The sequence below is a fragment of the Nasonia vitripennis genome, chromosome 1, assembly GCF_009193385.2.
Source record: "Nasonia vitripennis strain AsymCx chromosome 1, Nvit_psr_1.1, whole genome shotgun sequence".
Taxonomy (NCBI): Eukaryota; Metazoa; Arthropoda; class Insecta; order Hymenoptera; family Pteromalidae; genus Nasonia; species Nasonia vitripennis.
In genome coordinates, this window is record NC_045757.1 from 18,948,263 (window position 1) to 18,970,951 (window position 22,689).

Genomic DNA, 22,689 nt, shown 5'->3' on the forward strand with positions numbered 1-22,689 from the left:
AGATCGATCTTCGTCGAGTATATGTATAGCGAGAGGCGCGTCCCACAAAGCCGATGCATATAGCTTTAATTTCGAGGAAGGCTGCAGAGGCGAGGCGATCGGTTTTACTCCGGCTCGCTGCTTTTCGGCGGCGCGCCGGGGAAAATATTATTCTTTTTTTCGCTTTTCAAGGCTACGCGGACGAGCCATAGTTTTGGAGGTGTGTTTATAAGTGGCTCGTTCTATCTCGGGATGCTTTGGGGGATCGAGCTGTCGTAATTTAAAATCGACTGCATTTAAACTGCAGTGTATAATTCGTTGATATATTTTAATGGCTTAATCATATAGGCATGACAATTTCCGATCATAACATTTAACGTGTTTTGGGGTAGTCGCACGAATAACGAAAATTGCTAAATATGCGCTGGACTCGCAGGCAATGATGGGGATCGAGATCACGATCAATAATAATTTTTTTAATTTTGCTCGATTTCACTTTCTCACAACGTAATAACAATGCAGCCATCAAATTAAACGAAATTCGTTAGAAAGCACTTCAGATTTTACTGTTTCCACTGCGGAGGCCAATCACTTTCAAAGGAAAGCCAAAGTCAATAATTACTCTTACGTAAAATACGATCCATCCTTCCATTATCCGAGCGATACCTCTTAATATATAATAACCGCGCTCTCGCGCGCAGGAAGATCCATCTTCCTCGAAGCTAAGCGGCGACGGCGCACACATGCCGATAAATGGCGCACACGTGTTACATGATGGTCCCCGGCCGAAGAAGGTCGAGCTCTCTATACGTTTACCCCAAACCGTGAATTTTTTCCCGACCCTTGCGCCACATATGTGTACACTTAAGACACAGAGACGAGAGAGTGTATCGGCAAGAGGTATACTAAACGGCGACGATGAGAGAAGTAGGTGGAGAAGGAATAAAAAAGAAAGAGAGAAACAGGAGGAAGAAAGAGCCGAAGGTTCTATCCGCGCGACCATATGGTTGCCGTCGGCGGCAGGTTATTATTTTTTTGGCCCTGGCCCATCACGAAATTGCCCGAAAATTGCGGCCGGTCTTTTTTTCCCTGCGTGTATATCTCCTCGCTTACGCGCGGTTTCCTCCACGCAGAGGATAATTTTATAATTCGGGATTTTTAATTTGAATTTCAATTCCGCGGTCGCGGTTTCGCTCGGTCCTGTACGCACGGATTCGCCGGACTCCGCCTGGCGCTGTTGTTGCTGCCACCAGTTTCCTCTTCGCTCGGGATCCTCCCCGAGCTTTTATTATTCGCCCGGCCGGAAGAGATTTTTACAGCGGCAGCTGTGTGTGTTGTAAACAATAACGATCGAAACTTTTCGAGGAGACTCGAGCGCCGCGTATTATGATGGAGTGTGGGCGTAATTTGAAAAATGACGTCCCGTCGGAGCGGCTTGGAAAATCATTACGTCGTGAACTCGGCTGCTGTTCATTATATTAACGATGATTGCGCGTGTGAGAGTAAATAAGGCTTGGAATAAGCACGATGTCGTAAAAGTCTCGATTTTGAAGATCCTTTGGTGTATAGAAGCTCGATTGAATGGCGACGGAGAATTAGCTTCCGAACGACTGTGACGCAAGTGGGTCCCGTAAGAAGGTATGGTAATGCTTGAGAAACGTTTTTATTGAAACTCTTATTTTTATTCGTTTGAGTAAAAGTTAATCAGAGCAAAGCACACTCCGAAAAAAAAATTACAAAAGCATGGTCAACCTCAGCTTTCGCGTCGTAAATAAAATGAATTCCACAATCTAATTATTCTACACAAAAATTACGCCGCTCGTCTCTCATAGTTTTCTCCTCTCCGTAACGTAATAACCTGTAATAAAAATCCTGGATCGCCATTAGCTTATTGAACCACTTAAAAGTAATTAAGAAAACAATCGCTCCTCGACTTTTACTCATCGTTACCGAGCGAGCCGGGCAGAAAAAAAAGAAACGCGCCTATATTGCCCGCGCCGCATCAAAGACGATGGCGGCCCATATACGATGCGAGGACGATCATGAGAGCAAGAAGGAGAGAAAAAAAGCTCTGGGAGCCCCCTATTAAGAACTTTCTATTAAAACTGACTTATGTAAACAAGCCTCATCACGCTCACTTGCGGACTTTCTACTCTCATCTTCATCGCCGCTGCACGCACATACGCGCGTTTCGCCGTTTTCATCCCGCGATCTTCGTTTTTCCCCTTCGTCTTCTTCTCTCTCGCTCGCTTTGCCTTCGCCGGGCCGTATTAAAAGGTATAAAAGTTACGGCGTACAAGCGCCGCCGCCAGGCTGGACGTTGTTATTTACGAATTATAAATGTTGCCAGATAGAGCCGCGCGTACACACATATTTAATGGTCGGGCGGTGTGGCCAATTTTCGGACGTTTAGGGCCCGAAGCGCAGCGGAGCCCTAATGTGTCGATTGCGCGCGGGACTAGGAATTCTCAGACTCGCGCGCGCGAGCCGCAGGGCTCGGTCGTATAGAGCCGCGAAATTGCCCGATGGTTATATTATACTTTCAAACGCGCGCGCGCGCAGAGCGATTTTTTCGGCGGGCTTTGGATTTTTGAGACTTTTAATTGTTATTTTGCCCCCGCGACGCATAGATTATTTTATATGAGCGGGAACATAATATGGTGCATATACATAGGAAAAAGGTCCGCAGCACTTTTGCGCGCGCGGCTTTGCATAATTCATGGCTGTAATTGGTTATTGCATATGTATGGGAGAGACGGAATTAGATTTTAATGGAGGAAAGTATAGAAAATTGGAAGCTGGCTAGCCGAAAGCGAGGGTTGCAACACGATGACGCGCGAACGCGGGCTCCCTTTGAAAAATTAATTTGCTCGCCGTTTTAATTTCGACGGGCTCTGCCCATATGTCGAGGTTCATTCTTGCTTTAATCTTCGCTTAATCTATGCAAACTGAACTCTCTCTCTCTCTCTCTCTCTCTCTCTCTCTCTCTCTCTCTCTCTCTCTCTCTCTCTCGTGTGCTTGAATTTCACTCGGCTTTGGTGATTATCCTGGAATTTTCGCAACGATAAATTTTCTTTTAGCGTGTTGAAGTATAAAAAATAATACTGCGATTGGTGAAATCGCATCAAGTGGACTCGCGAAATTGACAATCAAGCAACGCCGTGAAGAAAGAAAAAAACCCACATGCAAACGGTACGCACAAAGAAGTAAACCGCGCGAAAGCCGAGGAAGCGATAGATATAGCCAAAAGGAGAAGCAATATAGAAGGTTGCGTGCAAGATTCGGCAAAGTATAGAAGGAGAAAAGGAGAGCCCGCAGCGCTGGTCGCTCGCGGTGCGTTATTTATCGAAACCTTCAGCGAAAGATTATCCCGATTCCCGGCGGTTCTCTGCCCCTTTCGGGCCGGCGCTTCGACGAGGCCATCAGGAAATTGTTGCGCGCGGAATTATACATTTGCGCTCCGCGGCTGTAAAAATCCACGCCGCAACGCGCGCGCGCGTGCTCCTTCCCTGGAGCGCTGCATCGACGCGCCGGCTCGATAAATGATCGGCCCGTAATGCCGTGTAATGTATGTACGAGATATTAAGACATTTTGCGGCGCGATATCGCGCAGGGTCTATTGTTTAAAGATTGATTGTTCCAATGGAGCGATTGAACGTTCGACCGGGTGCGATATTTATAATTAATCTGCATCTGCGCCACCTGTCTTTGCTCACAAAAGTAGGGCTGAGGAAAAGACCAGTCCAAAATATTTTTCGATGGCGCACACGCCGTCTTTTTCTCGGCCATGATGGATCAATTTTTCAAACAATTTTTGCAGGCATTAATCCCTCGTCATATATTCGCTTTGGTGAGTCAGCGGGCTTTGCGGAATTTATACGCCGGTATAAAGAAACAAATATCACAAATAGCGAACTTTAAATCGCATCGATTCTACTCAAAACGCGTACTTTCCCATTTCTCCAATCCAATACACGCGCTCTTCAGAAAAAAAAACACATCTCCACCAAACATTCCCTGAATCAATAAAGATACATGAAATCGATTCGCAGACGTAGAAAATTCGCGGAATCGAGACAATAATGCGGCATATAGCCGCACGAAGGATCAAGAATCTTTTCCTAATTATCGTAGATAATACTACTTTATTAGCAGCCTCACGGTTGACAAGAAGTATTCGCCCGGCATTCTGACGCGGTTGAATCATTCCGAAAAAGTGTGAGAGTTCTTAGCAACCTGTCAAGCGGCCGGGGCATGTAGGCGAATTTACACATCCGGATTCTCCAAGAATTAAAACATATGCGCGCCGCAACACCGGCACACTAATCTACATATTACTATGGGCCCCGCGCGAGATCTCCCGACGTTATAATATGCCCACAAAATATATGTATCCAATTTTTTGTCAGTCCGCCTGCTGCTCCATTCGTCTAAAAACTAAAATTAATCAGACTATTTCGCACATCCTCGCGATTTTTTGCTCGGGTCGCAGTAGGATGAGAAATAAGTTCAAGAAGGCTCTCTCCCTCTTTCTAGCGTGAAAAAGACATCCTGCGCACAAATCACTGCCGCAGCTCGTGCGAGTCTCGTCCGAAAAAAAAACCAAATCCTTCGCGGGGCGACCGCAGAAAAGACAAACCCTTCTTACACGCGTCGAGCGCACAGCTTTTAGAGAAAAACTGTCCGCAGGAGCGAAAGAAGTAAAAAAAGGATCAACGCGCTTGAATAAGCAAAAGAGTTGAGGGCACAGTAGCACTCGACAGGAAATCGAGACAGAGAGGCGCGATCTCTTCGACTTCTATAGACGCATACACGTAGGTATAATCGCATTGAGACAACAAAGGAGATCTCCAGTTAACCAGCTCCTCGCGTCTCTTCCTATGAATAATAATATTTCCTCGGGGCCAATTGAGCGCACGTCAGTCGAGTGAAATCGAGGATATAGTATATATATATATATATATATACTGCGTGGAGCTAGCCGAGTCCCTTTTTGCCTCTTGATCACCGCTGCGGCTCCAGTAGTCCCTGGAATCTAAGCACGCACGCGCACACGAGGTTCTCGGTCTCTACCTCTTTCTCGTCCGCTGCCGCTTTATTCATTTTCCATTTCTTTCATTCCGGCTGTCAGTCCCGTCTTGCGGGCTTGTCGCTTCGTCTTCTTTTCGCTCGCTCGGCTCGACTACGATGGCGAGGTTTTCGAGAAAAAATAACACTTTGGCGGTATTTTGATTTCTCGATAGAGTATGATGTATCGCCGATTTTTTGTGCTTATCATTTTAATTTATAGACAAAAACATTTTTAACCCCCGAAAATTTGGGCATATTCAAGGGATATTCGAAAATTAAGCTACTGCGCGTGGATAATCTAGCCGCGCGAGCGGGTCGTACAAGGGCAAAGAGTTAATTCCGAATCAGTGTCACCGATCTAAATGTCTTCGCGTTATATCACGTTTGCTCCTTTCCCTCTGATTGGTGAAATTGATACGAAATGATAACGCAGCGACCCCACCTTATCCATAGGTATAGTATTATAATCTCACGCGGTGTATAATGAAGGAACTCACTCAATTCCTTGGCTTTCCCTCTTACAAACTCAACATAAAAAATAATTATTTGATAAGCGAACCCGGTGAATCTTCGAATGAAGAAAATAATTACGATATACAAATGTTTTCGAGGAACGTCAGATTCTATCACCTCCTGCGCATCACAATACTCGCTCGCGCTTGCGTACAATATAATATCTCTTCCATTGTCTGCATTATTCCTCGTCTTCTCTTCTTCGTCTTTATCTTGCTACTTCACACCTCCCACGAAAGCGACTTCCGTGAGATATAAGACGAAAGCACAAAGGCAGCTACGAGAGAAAGCAGAGTTTCGAATTTCTATACATTGCAATCGTTCGCGAGAACATGGTTGAAAAAATTCATCCTAAAATTAAATTAAGCCCTGCGCTTCGCAAACACCCACTCGCAAGCTAATTATGCACGCTTCGCAGTCCAAAGCTCGTACTCTCCGCTCCTTTTTATTTCGTCCTCCCTCTCTCTCTCTCTCTCTCTCTCTCTCTCTCTACTCGCAAAAGAAAAAGGCAGAAGAAAAAACGGTCGAGGAGCGCGGCGGCGCAGAGCATAATAACCGCGCGCTCTTTAACTTTCCTCTAAGTACGCCGGACTCTAGCTGGAGTCGTGCTCTCTCGCGCCAATTTTCACGTCGATCGCGCGCGGGCCCGCAGCAATTATTCGTGGGGGCTCAGCATGCCGGGGCCCCACGCGCGGCCGTAAAATGCAAAAGCGCGGACAAAAAGCGCCGACACCGCGAGACCGCAGTAAATTAAGTAATAGCCCAGCTCTCTCTCTCTCTCTCTCTCTCTCTCTCTCTCTCTCTCTCTCTCTCTCTCTCTCTATCTCTCTTCCTTCCCTCGCTCGCTCTTTCTCCGGTGTGCATAATGTGTCCCAGGGGATACAGCGCGAGAGAGCGCAAGTGCATTAACTTCTGCGAGTCAAGCTGCGCCTGAGAAACAAAGCGGCGACTTTCGTTTGGAGAGAGAAACTCCCGCGCGGGCTTTTGTGGGTTTTTAATGAATTTCTACGCGTTGCTCGCTTGTGCGTGGGTACTCGAGAGCGATAGGATTGTGTCTACTGAGACGAGGTTTGTTTTACGTAAATGGAACCCGAAGTATATAGCCGAACAAAGTGATTCCAAAAACGATTAAAGCACGTTGTAATTTAGTCATATGCAGCTCCGAAGAGCGTTGCACATTCCTGGTAACTCGTTAGCCGATAATTCGTACTTACACGCGCGTGGAAATTTCGCAGAAAAATTGTTTTTGCCCATCCGTATGTAAAGAGGATATAGCTCAAGGATGCTTCTACGTATTCAAGAAAAAAGCGCGCTCGGCCAAGAACCAAAAAAGCAAGCGCGACCTCGAAGATCAAAATGCAAAGAGCCTGCTCTCGCTGCCTCAAAAACGCGTCTGTCTCCCCCTCTGGCTCGGCTTAGTTCTACAATATATCCAAAATAATTGTAGTTTGCGCTCGCCGTTTTTTATAACAATTTGGCACGAAATGGCTCTCGCTGCGCAGACAAAGAGCTCTCTTCTTTTGAAAAGAGGAGCAAAAAAAGAGAGAAGACGCGTTGCGTACGCAAAAATACAAGCGCACGTAGAGAGAGAAGATGCTTTATGGGCCCCTCGAAAAGCGCGTCGGGAAGAAGAGCTGCTGCTGCTTGGCCGCAGCGGCGAGAAATGTGTTATTATATTATTACGCGAGAAAGTTACACCGGAGGTGTCGAAATTGCTCCGGATTATTTTTTGGCTCGCCGGACTTTTTCCGCGTCCGACTACAAGCCACGCACGACACTGTGCGTCTGTATAGCGCTCTCTTTTACTTTGGAAGAAAAAGTCGAACTGAATTTCATTTCTTCTTTCGAAAAACCTCGAACGAGTTCGTACGGATTAGTTTGCGACTTACGTAAAGTTCTTTGGTGGCATTGTTCGATAGTAAGTACGTGACTGAAATTGATGAGCAAGCGCTGATAAAACAAAAGGCTGCTTGAAACACGCGCGGTTCCGCTTTGCTCTGAATTGCTCTTTAATCCTATACGATGCAAACCACCGTTATTACTTCGAGCATATTATTGCGGACAATCAAAAAGCACCGAGACAATCTTGCTCTGATTTGCCGAGCAGCAGCAGCAGCTGGTAACTACGAAATTGCATGAAAAAGTTCGCCTCGCAGGACTGCGGACGCACATCCGCGAGATTGTAATTCCTCAATTTTCGCGACTTATCCGGCAAGTTTCTACACGTGCAAGGACAACATCGCATTACTCTACTAATAAGCAGTTATCCAGTAAATAATCATGAACATTACGCGTAATTTCGACCAATTGGCTTTTATAATGATGTTTGCCGGTGGTCCGCCGCCGCCGCATCTGCTCACCGCGAGTTTGTATTAAAACGAAGATTAATCGAATACGGGAGAGGAGGAAAGAGGGAGAGAGAGAGAGAGAGAGAGAGAGAGGGACTCCGCGGAAACTTAAAAGGGACTTAACGCAAGCCTGTCCTCGAGTGTATAGCGAAATTGCCGAGGATGAGAAAAAAAACTCAAGTGTAACACGTAATTTAAGTAAATTGCAATTTCTTTATTAGCGAGTCGACGATCGTAACTCGATTGTTCAATCATCTCGTAAAAATGTCCGTCCAATATCAGGGAGGCTTTAAGGACACTTTATATGAAAGATAATTTACGCTCGTTCTCATTACACTTTCAACAGTCATCATCATTACGCGCGTTAAACGTTTTCGGCAATTGCGTAAATCCTCGCTAATTTCTCTATGCAGGGAGAAAAGCTCTGTCCTAATGGCAGTGATTATTGAAAGCCCGAGGAAGATCTCTAAAAAATATTGAACGTCAGAAGCGTATATAAACCAGCTGGAGATATACCAATTAGATAAACCAATTTAAAAAACCGCTGCCAATTCATTGGCATGTAGCTTCCTCCAACTAAATTTATAGGTCCAATAAATAAAATATTGTTTGAATATACAGTATATCCGCCTGCTAATGTATGAGGCGGTTTTTGATACGTAATTTAATATATAAATTTTGGATGGTTCATTGTCCAAAAGTTTGCAGAATTCTCTATTTTTTTATTATAGAACACAAACACTGACGTCAATGTATTTTTAGGGAAATTCACGCATGTTTACATGTGTTCCTAACCAACCTAACCATCAAAACAACAGGCTATTCATTAGATAGGTCGTTCGCGCAATTTTCGAGAAAACGATTTTTACATTTTAGCTCTTTATTTAAGAACCGCTCGACAAAATCGTTTAAAATTTGAGCAGCAGATAGCTTTTTTATGGTGAACCACCAAATAAAATTTTGAAGCATTTAACTACATTGTTTTAGAGATATAAGGAATCAAAACATTTTCAAAAAAAAATTGAAACCTTGATATCTTAAGAACCATAGGGGTTTGAAAGCTGCGCAATGAACTTAGCCAAAACACATAAAATATCTACTGTTTCCCAAAATCTCAAGTGCAATAAGGCCTTTTTACGTCCGTAATCGGGGCACAAAAAAAAACTCATTTTTTCAGTTTTCGATTTATTATTGAAAAAATAAGTAGTCAAATCACTTGAAATTTTAATCGGATATAGTTTGGCACATGACCCATCGACATGATTTTTTTGTGAGTTTATGATGTTTATTTTCAGAGTTATGAATTTAAAAAAAAAATCACCTTTTTCATTTTATCTGTCGAACAAAGCGGTCGATCCCGAGGACCAAACGGGAAAAAGTAAGTAATTTTATTCTCTTTCAAATGCATTTCAGCTGAATTGTTTGTAACAATGGAATGATTGAAAAAAACGCAAAAAAGTGTTTTTCAAAAATCAAAAAATGGCCTTAAAAAAATAGTTGAGAAAATAAAAAATAACTATTTTTCCCGAATTCAGAATCCAACAATATATTATATGCATGTCAAATTTTATTGATATTGACGGAGTATTGACGGTATACATACACACACACACATACATCCATGCGGACATTATGTAAAAACGCTTGATTTGAACTTCTAACGCACCCAGAAGTATTTGCTAGAAGTTTTGACAAAACTCAAAATTTTACTATTACAAAGCTTCCTCTAGGAGGAAACAAAAAATGAATGCAAAATCATTTCCCTATACACTTTACAAGATGCTTACCGTATGCAAAGAAAATTTAGCGATTGCAGTTATAACATAAGTGGCTCGAGTAGAAAGCCCAACAGAAGGCAGTTTTGGCATAAAGGTACATCGCTGTAATATAACGTTTAGCAGACAGTTTGCATCGAGGAAAACAGAAAAGTGGTCATGCGCCACCTATACTCGTCGCCAGCCAGAGACTTCAGTCCAAAAGTTTCAAGTGGGACGAAAGCCAATACTTCGTGATCGATCAAACGTGTTTTCTCGTCGCGATTGAGAGCGTAAGTCCAAAATAAGTTACTCCCGTCCCGTCGTGGCGATATTAATTTTCATAAAATCCCAAAGCATATCCGTCTCTCGCGACAAGGTAAATATTTACTCGAAACTAGTCAAAAGCCGAGTGACTCTCTCGTGTACGGCATCGGCAAAGCAAACAAGATTCCCAGCCATATAAATTAAAAGCCTTTCTCCGCGCACTCAAAACCCTTCCCTTCACGTCTCTCTCTACATCGCGTCAGAGAGAAGTCACAAAAGTCGTGCTCGATTGAAATAACATTCCCCTGACAGGCGCATCGGTTAAAATATTACGCCCGCGCTCCGGCACTTCATCGTCAAAAAAGCCCCCGCTCGAGCGCACGTGTTGACTAAAGCACACGCACGGATAATAAGTCGAAGGCCGTCATTTTCCGAGCTGCAGCGCGCGGAATTTTGAAGGATCGCCATAAATCTAGCGCGATTCGTTCCGAGCGTTTTCTCTTCTTCTCAACGCTACGATGTGCAGAGGGTCGACCTCAGGAAAACCGCCGAGCGACGACAACAAGGCTACCGTTAAGATGGACAGCCGGAATAGATCGCGATTCGCTATTTCGTGCGTACCCCGTCGAGCTATGATTTACAAGAGTTTCTCTCGTGCGGCGAGCCACAGGGAAAACGAGGGATGGCGGGAAAAAAAGGTATCCGCTTCTGCGGAGTATATTGCGCGGGAGGTGGTATACTCGAACCGCAGTATCCCCCGCAAAATACCGCAGAGCTGTTCCGCGCACTTGCTTTTCGGAGACTCTCGCATTGTTTCCGCGCGCGGCCACTTTCTCTCGCTCTCTTTCAGCGCCGCGATGCCTTCCTGTTCTTTTCTCTTTCTCTCTCTCTCTCTCTCTCTCTCTCTCTCTCTCTCTCTCTCTCTCTCTCTCTCTCTCTCTCCGGCCAGGCCGGTATGGTTCGTATTAGCCGCAGATACGGGACCCCTAAATTACGCTTCGACGATCCGTTGGCAATTTTCGTGCAGCCGAGTCGAAAATCTCTCGCGCGGACCGAGAGGGCCGGTATACCGCCGCGTCGTAAAACCGAATTCACGCTGAGGAGGAGAGGAGGGTTGCTCTCTCGGATGGGATGCGTTAGTCGTGGGGGCGAGGGATGCGTCGGGAACAAAAGTTCGCGTAATTGCTGCCGGTTGGCTTTGCTTAATTACACTTATTAAAGCGGCCGCGGCGGCGAGGTTGCGCAAGAGGAGCGGCTTGTTATACACGCGGCCAAACGTCCAGGTGTCACGTATACGCGCGTTATGTTTTTCGAATACTTACTCCCGTGTGTTGGCAAAATACGGCTTGGGAAAGACAGAAGGCGGATATTCCTTTCAATGATACCGCCGGCCAACAGATTTATTGGTCTGATGAGCTGTGTGGTTATGCAATATAACTGCCAGCGTGTTCCTTTGCACTTTTCGGATCGAATACGACGTTTGAGAAAATACGTTGCGTAACGAAAACTTATATAGTCAAACAATTTTTAAGATACGACACGTATAGCGCGACGGATGCAAATTGAGCAGCGCATTATGAAAAATCACGAACCGTGACGAGAAAAACAGTATAAAACGCTGCACAGTCGTCCGGCCCGTTCGAGAGTCAAGTTCTATCCGACTATTATCTACGTTCGGTAAATCTTGTGACGAGAAGAAATATGAGGCTACTCGCGCTCTTGTTGACGATCTTAATCATCACAGCAGCCGCGCTGGCGATAAAGCCGCTCGGAGAAGCCTGGAACGATCTTCCGAATGTAAGCAGAATCAGTTATTATTTTGTTCGCATAATTATACTCCATCTATTGTACTCGATATCTCAACGAATTTATTTCAGGCCGCGCCAGCGAGTAAGGAACGGAGCAGCGTAAAATAGTGAATCGGCGCAACAGCAGTAAACCGAAGCCACATTGTAAAAATTTCGAATTAATCTAAATAAAAAATACAGCCAACCTATAAAACCCAGAGTTTGTTCTCTCTTTCATCCGACCGCTTACAAACAAAGCAAAAACCACATCGGCTTCCCACCGAAAATAATACAAACGATCGAGGCGGAATACCCGTCGCGTAAATAAAATCCCGAGTTACACTTCTAGCACCTCCGCGCGCTGTGTATGTAGAATCAAAAGGAGCAAAGGAATAAATAAAGCGTCGGAACGAGAATAAGAGATACAGCCGTGAATCGTTAAGAGAATCGTAAAACCGGTGATTTACGAAGGGATTGCCCAATATACGCGGCTGGCTTTTCGGGTAACGCTTTGCACGCGGGGGAGACGAAAGACTCGAGGAAATGTCCTCTATCTCGGCGGGCTTCCATGAAAAAGTTTCAGCTCGCAGTGAGAGAAAGAGAAACAAAGAGATAGAGAGCAGGCGCGAGCTAGCTGAAAAGGGAGAAGGCGTCGAATGACGCTCAACCCTTCGACACTCTCGCGTGGGCGGCTGGAGAGAGAAAGAGAGAGAGAGAGAGAGAGAGAGAGAGGAGAGAGAGGAGAAAGAGAGAGAGAGAAAAGTTTACGAGGCGCGAGAGACGCTCGGATGAATTTATATTGGGAGTTAAGCGAGTGTAGCGACGTTCGCCTCTTCATCGCGTTTCCCTTGCTCCTTTTTCCCTCTCTCTCTCCCTCGACTACACTCGCCGTATACATACACGCGATCGCGAGAAACGCTCGGCTAGTGTGTGCCGAGTGTGTTAGAGCTCTCTCTCTCTCTCTCTCTCTCTCTCTCTCTCTCTCTCTCTCTGTCTCTCTCTCTCACTCGGCTTCTTTTTCCGGCTGAAAAATAAGTGGCCGAGTGCGACGAGATAAATTTCACGCTGCAGTGTACACATACACACAGTGAAGGGGACAGCAAAGAGGGAGAGATTCCTTATCTCGTGCGCGGGATCGGCTTCGGCGGAGAGGGATTTAAAATTAGAATTAATTGGGACTTTAGAACCGCGCGCGAGCGCAAGCTCGTGGATTATCGTGTCGAACGCGCGCGCGCCCGCGAGATGCGGGGAAATATATGTGTATAAAGTTGGATAATGTAAATCGCCGACGCCGAGCGCAAGCGCTGCTGTCGCGAGCGCGTAATAAATAGAGAGGAGGGGAGAGATGAATTGTCGCGCTTGATGGATTTATGCATTCACAATGCGCGCGCGCGCGTGTGTGTATTGGGATGTTGGTAGCTGCTCTCTACAGCGTCGCAGTATATATTCCTTATTTATCGCTGTATCAATTTTAATTATCGAGCCGGTTTATCTATCGCATCTCCGCCGCGTCGGATTTAAATTAAAATTTAGTGCACGGCGCTTTTCGCTCGTTTGGATTTCTAGTTATTTATTTACGTACATGCCTGCGAGCGCCTATAGTTGCGTTGCTCGTTTTTCGAATCCGGCGACAAAGTATACCGCAGAATCATCGAATCTAGATCCGGACCACAAAGCTCGCGTTGAAATTTTACGCTTGGATCAGTGTAGACAGACCCCGCGCATTAGCATCTCGAAGAGTATAAATCATACGCCGATATACCCTGTTACGAATCCTCAAAGCCGGCCGAAAAAAAAGTAGGCATCCGCTGCCTCGATTTCCTCGAGAAACTGTCGCGCGACAATAAAAAGAAAAAATAATAAAACGAGAACGCGCACACAATCGCTCGTCGCGTGCGTAATTTACGCCAGACTGATGAACAAGCCAAACTCGGAAGAGCATCGGCTGGATCTCTCGACTAATGCTTTCCTCTCGGCTTCCAAACACACTGCGCGATCCTTTGAGAGTCAATCCGTCAATAGGGCCCCCGGCCAATTCATTACAACAAATTACCGACACTCCGAGCTGCCGCGCACAATGGGCAAACTCTCACAAAACGACCGTATTTACCGTGTCGCGACAAAGACCGGAGGAATTCCTCGAATCATCCGAGCCGAGGGTGTGTGTTTCTCTGGATATAATATGTCGCGCACTGAAAAGAGTCAGCTTTTCCACGCGGATGCCTCCACACAGAGGTGCGCATTGCCCGAAAATCGTAAACTGTCCCTCTCGCGCCGGCCGCACACTATGAAAGCCGACTTCTGTTTTGTGCGCGCCCGAGGATCATGCCGAGGTTTGGCTCTCTCACTCGCCCGCTGGCTTTTGAAGGCCACGACAAATTTCGAGTAATTTCTCGGGGCCTGTTACGGGCTGAAATAATGACGTATAATGCGAGAGTGACGCTAGGAGAAACTTGGTTTCCACATATACCGGATCAAGATTTTTAATTTCGAGCTTTGGCTTGTCATGCGACGTGTAAGTATACCTATATTACAGAGAATGCACAAGTTTTGCAACTTGTTAGCGCTGCAGCTTACACACGAACTTGCCTATCAAAATCGCCGGCAGCTGCACGCTCATACCACTCTAGCGTCGACTATGTGCTGTTAATATTAAGAAATTCCCGAGAAATTCATCCGATACTTTTGGCCACACTTAATACGCAAAATTATGCGCCCGGCGCGTCGAGCCCTTCGCACATTGTTCGTCTTAATCCTTTCTAGATTAAGCTCTCTCTCTCTCTCTCTCTCTCTCTCTCTCTCTCTCTCTCTCTCTCTCTCTCCCTCTCGCTCTCCTAGCTCGAGATCCGAAAACTTGTCCGGTATCCGTTACCGCGGCGCATAATAAGTTTCATCGTGAATCCTCGGCATCAGCGATATATAGCAGCCAGAGCTCGTAGAGAGGCTTCTAAAAAGCCCATAAATTCCAACTGCCTCGGAAATTTGTCAGGCCGCCTCTCGCGCATGTGCGCCCCGAGGATCTTTCTCTCTCTCTTTCTCGCACGAGAAATGCGACACATACGCACACGCAGACACACACACACACACACAAGGGTAAGAAAAAGACCGAGTGCCAGAGTCTCTCTCTCACATAATGAAAGAGCTGCTGCTGCTGGGCACAATAGTGCGATTCCAAAAAAGCGTCTCCGGTTACCACCTGTCCCCTGTGCCCGGAGCTAGCCTATACACTCAGAAAAGCGCTATGCATCTATCTCTCTGTCTCTCTCGGTCCTTTTTTCAGAGGCGTCTCTTCGCGCGCTTTCCCGCATATTCGTGACGCCGAGGGCGACAATGGAAATTTGTCTACGGCGTATTTGACGCGAAAACGACGGCAGAGGCTATACACTACTCCACACCACATAGGTTCAATATAATTCCTCGCCGCAGTGGGCCCTCCGTTTTCTCGAGCGTCAGCAGAGGGTCCTATGCACACGCACACACACATACACGGGGAACGCATCACGAAATTTTATGCTTTGTTAGGCCGCTCGGAACCTCGGCTTTTTTCCCCCGCCGCGCGCTGTTTTCCTAGGATTTCTCAGCTCTCTCTCTCTCTCTCTCTCCCTCTCTCTCTCTCTCTCTCTCTCTCTCTCTCTCTCTCTCTCTCTCTCGCTCTATACACACGGGGTAATCCCGCGGCGGCGAAAATTTTCGTATTATGCCGTGTTTTTCCTAAATACGGCCGGGGGTTCCTTGTTGCCGCTCTCGAACGGGAGAGAAATGCGGATCCCGCGCTTATCTCAGCGACGCGGTACCGGGCGGTGTTTTCTTTTGGGATGGGACGAGTGTGTGTACGCGGGGATGAGGCTGATGCGATAACCCTTATCGCTGCTTTTTGATTTTTATACGAGAGCTTTCGAGATCCCATCGCGCGAAGGCTGAAATTCGAGATAAGCGAAGTAGCTCCTTTAGGGGTAAGGTGCCGCTCTGTTGAATTTGGGTTATCTGGTAGCTCGAGTTCCGTGAAAAACGATGCAACGGTGCCCTATTGGGGGAAAATTCAAATGTGAAAAGCGTTTTTTTTTTTTGTCTTATTTCTTTTTATCTCCGGATCGATAATTTCGGGCGTGACGGATATCCTCGTAATTAATTTTACGCCCGATGGGACTGGAATGGAGGAAGCGAGTCTCGGCGAGAGCGAGATTTTCTAATTTTCGCAGAATCAATACAAATGCCCTCCTCCGCGCGTAATCTCCGGCTTACGGAATCTCGTTTAAGCCAGCCTTCGGAGCCTCACCGTCGCGCCTGGGAGCTGAAACAATAAATAACCGGTGTAGCGCGATAGCAATCTCTCATCTCATATTTTCGTACACAAAATAAAATCTCGAAAGCAGCAATTCGATCGCAGTACAGCGGAAAAACCGACACCGCATAGAAAATCTCACGCGATTTTCGCGAAATCTCGAAAATCGATACATCCTCCCCCAGTCGCAGCAGAGCCTATACCCTCCCCCATCAGAGTCGCGCGCGTAATCTCTCCGGCCTAATCGAGACTCGCGCGTAATCCTCCATTCGAGGGATTACCGGCTCCGTTAAACAATGAGAAGCATTGCGCCGCAGCGAGAGAGAGAGAGAGAGAGAGAGAGAGAGAGAGAGAGAGAGAGAGAGAGAAGATGTATAGATCCAGCCGAGCGAAAAAAAACGTTGCACAATGCGAGAGAGAGAAAGACTAGACGAATCGACCGGCGGATTAGAGACGAGCCTATGAAAACAGGCGTGTGGACCTTCGCACCTCGTCTTCTGAGGCTGATGCGTGTGTGGGTATACTTATGTATTATAGACGTCACGCAGGGGTTACTGCGGCAGACTGACGAAACGGAAAAGCTGCAGCGGAGAGCTTGTTTTCTGGCCGCTTGCGCTTTTTCGACGCTGACTCCATGCTCTATTGTGGATGTAACGCGATGCAAATGTGTTTGTTGGTTCGGAAGAATTTCACGGCAGTTTTGAGATATTGTCGCATCGCGCAGCGTAAGCTTCTTCGAATGCCATACATATGCTCGTACATTCGCATACAGCGTTCCAGGAAAAATTTTCAAAGCAAGTCGTAAAACGGAAAACATGATAATGAGCTCTGCATTCAGAAAACAAAACCTCTCCACGATTTGCATCTGAACGCAACTCAAAATTCCATTATATTTTCACGCGGCTCCGAATTTCCCTCTAGCTTTTCCGCGCAGTAAAGCGACGCACGATTTTATCAGCGCAGATCCGGGATAAGCGCGTATCCTGCCCGCGCGCGCTCGCGCACCGAATGACAAATACGCGCGCGCGCGCGCAACACAGAGTCTATCTTTCGCAAGGATCTCACAAAATCTCCTCTGCAGCGCTCATCTCCTCGCGCGAACGAATGCTTACACGCGGCGGGCCGACTCTCTGGCCTAACAAAGCGGAAAAACGCCGTAAGCCGAAAATGCGAGCTCAGTCCGGCTTTCGGCACAACGCTGCGGATTTATATCGAAGGAGAGAGAAAAAAAAGAAGCTGCGGTCTTACGCCTGTTGCGCCAGCGGGTATATTCTCTCTTTTTTCTCTCTCCCCCAGAAACACACGCTTTTGTGTACAACGCACTCTTTTTCGGCAGCATTAAGGAAATTTATCATCGCGATCGAAGGTTTTATGAGGCGGCAAATGGATTTATTATATGCGCGTGGAGGAGGAGGAGGAAAAAAGTTGCGCTGAAATATGCCGCGGTTTTAGCCGTATTGAATCAGCTTTGAGGAGGCGGCTTATACGCGCGCAGGGACGCGACGAGGCTGCGCTTGAAAGAGCTGCATCGTTAGCCGGGCTTTGTTGAAAACTTGTAGGCATTAATAATTTCGTTAAATTTATGCAACCGTTCGCTCTCTCGCCTGATAAAATCGCCGCGAGGAATCCGCCGCGGTAGCAGTCGCGCGTGTGGTGAAAAAGGAAGGCGCTGGAAATATTTGGTGCAGTGCGCGGTTATTTTTATTCAAGGATGACGCTGGGCTCGATCTTTTTATTTTTCATCGAAATCGATGGGAGAAAAGTTCGTCGATGTTACTGCGCTTTATTTGTGATTGAAAATTAGAGAGGCTATCAAGGCGATTTGGGCGTAATGAAAGCGTTATTATATTCGCGAGGCGAGAGCTTGCGGTTGACCGAAGAAAAAAAAGATATTGAAGACACGAAATTCGTAATAGCTACACACGCCGAGCAGTCGAATTATTGTAATATTAAATTATTCGACGCCGGCATTTCGAAACACGAGGAAATTGAATTTTCGTGCGAGCGCGAGGCGCGCGATATACATCAGCTTCATATCGCGCCATTAAAAGCAGTAAAATTTCAGCCGAATTTTCCATCTCGAACAGTCGTCGATGATTTATCGCAGCTAAATTCGTCGTAAAAACAGACACTCGGGCGTTCAATGTAACACTTGATTAAACTTTTTACGACGCGCCATAGCCATACCTACATACATGCAAAGCTCGTGAAAACGAGGAGAGGCGGCCTGACAAAAGTAAGCCAAAATTAAATTAAAAAACCCATCGGGTGAAGCTGTCGCTCTTGAATTCAATTATCAACAACTCGAGACGATCGATCTCGACGTATTAAAAATTCAATACTATCTCTAGACTTTTCGTCGCGGCCAATCCAATCACATCCAAAGAGAGATGCCGAAGACGATAAAACGATAAAACGGAAAATAAAACTCGCCTGTATATGGGGAGAGCCGAGAGAGAGAGAGAGAGAGAGAGAGAGACAGAGCGAGAGAGAGAAAGAGTAATGCACGGAATTCTCTCGGGATCGACGCACATATTTTTTCTTTATACTCCTCTCTCTTTCTGTATCTCTTTATTTTACTGCCTCGATTCTTTAGTTTCCGTTTCATCTACTGGCCGAGCCGTACACTCTTTTCATTTTTGTTCGCATATCGCGTGTCTTATATTTTTTTTGCAATCCATGATCTAGAAAAATTGCAGACGCAGAGAGACAGACGTTATACGGCTTGGAATTATTATTTTCTTTTCGTGCCATTTTCGTGACCTGCGGAGTTGTTAAATACATAATGAACACATTTCTAAAGTCGACCGTTCTATTTCAATAACCAAACGGCGGGTACAGACGCTTCCCATGTTAATTTTGGAAGTGCAACAATCGCAGAAAATAATCCCCCGATAAATTGCAGCCGTTCCAATATCCGGCGACACCGTCTCTCTCTCTCTCTCTCTCTCTCTATATATATATATATATATATATATATATATATATATATATATCGTTTAGACAGTATATAAAAGGCGCGCGCGCGTGCACAGCTTTAAATATAAATTTTCGTGTCGACGCACGGCCGCGGTTTTGGCCCATTGTGTCCCGGCACATTCGATAAATATTTAACTCGCTCTCTCCCTCTCTCCCTTCAAGAGCCGCGACAAAGCAGGAATAAGTCCCGGAGACTAACGACATGGGAAACATCGCGTCTGCCACTACTACCTCGCAGGGGAAAGCCCTGCGCACACACGTATATCCATCCTCCGCCACGTGCGGGGTCCCATGGATTCAATTATTCGAGACCGGCAATCAGTTGGCATGGGGTTAAGGATGCATAAGTCGTCGTCTGCGCGCAGCGCCTGGGAAAACCAGAGCCTAATGTATTTCTAATGCTCGTCTCGCGCTGCGGTTTTCGCACCGATTATTCCGAGCAGCTCGTTTCTCCGGACTTTTCGTAAATTGCGCGAAGGGGATGAGGGACGGAGTTTCTGGGACAGGTTTTCGAGCCATTAAAATTAAATTAAATTTTCGGCGGAGGATGATGCGGGTTGGTTGTGGCCGCTTTGTATATGGGCGAGAGATGCTGTGTGTGAGAAGTGTATAACAGTCGTGACGAGGCTCGTTAGTGAATTATTCGTTAAGTAGCTTGATTGCCGATTGCAGAAGTTGCCAGCTGTCATTAAGCTCGCGGTGCGTAAATTATAGAGCTTTCGCGGCGCTCCGGTTAATCTTCAAAATTGCGAAATTGCCGCGTCTAATGGCACCTATGATACTTTAATTCGCTCGCTACTTTGACGAGACGCTTGGCTCGTATATAACGATGAGAAAATTAACTAGATTATAATCGACGTTGAAAAGAAAAAAAAATCGCGTGCCACACGTGGAAACGTACGGATTTTCCGAGAAAAGCTCAATAAAGTTTTACGGTTGAGATAAAAAGAGGGCCTTTGTAAAAATTTAAAACACGAGGCGGCACTGGGAAATATCCCGGCATCGTCGCGCAGCTAGAATACAAAGTTTTTTTTTCCACCCGTTCAACGGGTTGCCCCTTTTTTCTCTCTTTCACTCTCGGCGCTCTAAGGAAAATTCGAAAATCCGTAAGCACGAGCCATCCCCGAGAAACCGACTCGACGACAGAAGTATTCGAAGCGGTCTAATAAAGTTTTACGGTCGACACAAAAAAATCGGCCACGGCTTAGCGGGTCGATTTTTCCGTCGCGAAGCGAGCCGCGCGCACGAGTAAGAGCTAAAAATCCGAGTCAAGCGCACGAAACTCGAATTTTTCCCGGCGAAAGCGCTATAAATTTTCACAGTCAACCCCAGAAAAAAAAGATCCGACCGCGCATATACCCCCTCGTAAAATCTCAAACCGGTCCTAACGCCGTTTATTTTTTTTCACACGCTTACCGTCAAACGGGTTGCCTCGCATTTTTTGCGACTTTCCCGTTGAACGCGCGAAAAAATCCTTGGCTACTACTTACATTACGACGTGCCTCCTTCCGAATTCCGGGTTCGGCTTCCTGCCGGTTTCGGGGGCTCTTCACGCAAGCGCTAACAGCCGGGGCCCACCGACTGGCCGGTGTATGATTTACGGGTTCCGGGGCCTGACAAAGGGCCACACTACCGAAAGGAAAAGTCACCACCGCAGTATCCTTCGCGAGAACCGCTGGAGACACGCTCTTTCTCGCTCATTGTCTCTCTGCGCTCCACGGTGGCTCGTCTATGGAAAATCGACGTCCCAAGGACTGTACGGGAGACGAGAGAGTAAGTGCGGTCCTTGGCGAGCGAATGCCACCCCGGGAGCCAGAGGTGAGGCTGCTACGAGTTGTGTAATGGCTATTATCGCGCGCTAAATGCACGGTGGCTGTCGCAGCTTGGGAGCGATGTTGCCACTGCAACTCGGGCTCTGCTACTGCAGCGGGAGAGAGACGGCATTGAGAGGTTTGTATGCGTTTGCGAAAATTAGATTGGGAAAATAGATTACGGTCTCGCTGTTCTCCGAGGCTGACTGATGGGGGCGAAATTGTTCCAGGAAGCCGGGTATACTTTGAATAGTTTTTCAAATTGATCTTTTATATTCTCTATAATGGGTTTTAACTAAACGTAATTTAATAAACTGCAGTCGGCTGCAAAACCAATTAAGAACAAACTGCCGTCGGCTCGCTGAAATTGCAGAGGATGCACGCGTAGGTAACGACGAACGAGCGAGCGAGAGGATCCATGGCATTTTCAAGCATCGTTAATATATATTCCGTGACCACAAGACTGCTCAAGTTGGTCAGCGGGTGGATGTCGCTGGTAATAAGCACTCGCGACTTTGTAACGCTGCGTAACGACTGCCATTTCAATTTCGCGAAAAATTAACGCTCATTACGCTTCTCCGCTCGCCGCTTTGTACTCGCGGCTGTGTTTTTTAAAATAAATTCAACTCCCTCCCTCTCGTTGCCGATAATTTTCCGAGTCGGTGAATCGAATTACACGCCGAAGCTTGTCAGCGAAAATTACCGAGAATTCCAAATCGATTAAAAAAGAAGTGTATAATAAACGTACAACTTGCTAGCGTATACTCTCATAAGAATGCGAAAACGATTCTCGTGGGTGTGGACGTTCGAAAGCCGATGATGTCCCCCTAAACAGGTACAAAACGCTGCGGAATCGCCGCACTTCCCTGAGAGAAAGTCCATCCCGACACTGACCCACGCATACATGCGGACAAAGAATCGCCGACTACTGCGTCAAGTGCAGCGAAGAATGCTCGGCGAATGCGTTTTCCAGCGAAAAAAAAGAGAAAACTCCGAAGCTAGCGAGAGGAAGAAACGCCTTGTCGTCTCCGCACAATGCGGATCCTGCCAATTTTCCCGTCGTCATTAGCCTCGTATGTATAATGCACGACGCGTCTAAAAGCTCCGTCGCCCCCCACTCCCGGGTGTGAGAAAGGCACACATACGCACAATGCGAGACGTCCCGATTCCATTGACAATTATATATAGAACACGGTCCTCGTCCGCGCTATAAGCATAGCCTATTCCGGCCTCGCCCATAATACCTATACACATCCTAGGCTTCAGGGATGCTGTGAGAGAGCGGCTCTTGCGGAGCGCGTATATAGCCTTGGCAGTTTAGCGTCTCGTATATTTCACCCTACAATCAGGCTCTCCGGACAAATACCCTTATTTGTACACATCCTGTTCATTGTGACGCGTATATAGTCGCTTGCTCGCGCGCGCGGCCGAGAGCGAAGAAGCAGAAGAAGAAGCATAGAAAGAAAGAGTCAAAACTCTCGACGAGAGCGCGGCGAGTTTCTGCTGCGCTTCCGGTAGACGATCGCGCGCGTTCTCCTCTCATTTTTTCATTCTCCTTCGCTCTCTTCATCCATATACTTCCATAATACGGCGCGTCGAGGGTCTGCCGGCGTTACGCCACTCGATACTCCGCGCATTACGCCTTCCTCCGGTATTCTCTCATCTCTGCAGCAGCGCTCGAGCGGTGAGTAACGAAGGAGCTCGTGTGTACACAGGGCGGAGACCACGTGTGTGTGCGTGTACCTGGAGGAGAAATATACCCATATACGAGAGCTTTTTCGAGGAGCGCGGGTATTAAGATTGCGTAATGGCCCCAAAGTCCGAGTTCGGGAATTTTCCTTTAATGTTGCGCTGTTTGCTCGACGGCTCCGCTGCTGCAGCTGCTGCTCGCCGCTAGCG

The 22,689-nt window shown here is 46.7% G+C and overlaps 1 protein-coding gene and 1 long non-coding RNA gene across 3 annotated transcripts in view; one reads left to right on the forward strand and one right to left on the reverse strand.

Annotated features, from left to right (window-relative positions):
- LOC100114279 (isocitrate dehydrogenase [NAD] subunit gamma, mitochondrial) overlaps window positions 1-20,904 on the reverse strand; it is a 29,391-nt gene extending 8,487 nt beyond the window's left edge. Inside the window, exon 1 of one of the 2 annotated variants that reach the window (XM_031924398.2) lies at window positions 20,470-20,904. The gene's annotated coding sequence lies outside the window, so the exon portion shown is untranslated. Of the gene's footprint in view, window positions 1-11,253; window positions 11,645-20,469 lie in introns of those variants that run through there. The other variant, XM_001599300.6, reaches the window with a different exon arrangement.
- On the forward strand, window positions 11,483-11,932 carry LOC107980522. The gene is made up of 2 exons (XR_001728783.3): window positions 11,483-11,728; window positions 11,809-11,932. It is a non-coding gene; the product is annotated as an uncharacterized LOC107980522 (long non-coding RNA).
- Window positions 20,905-22,689: the final 1,785 nt, after the last annotated feature.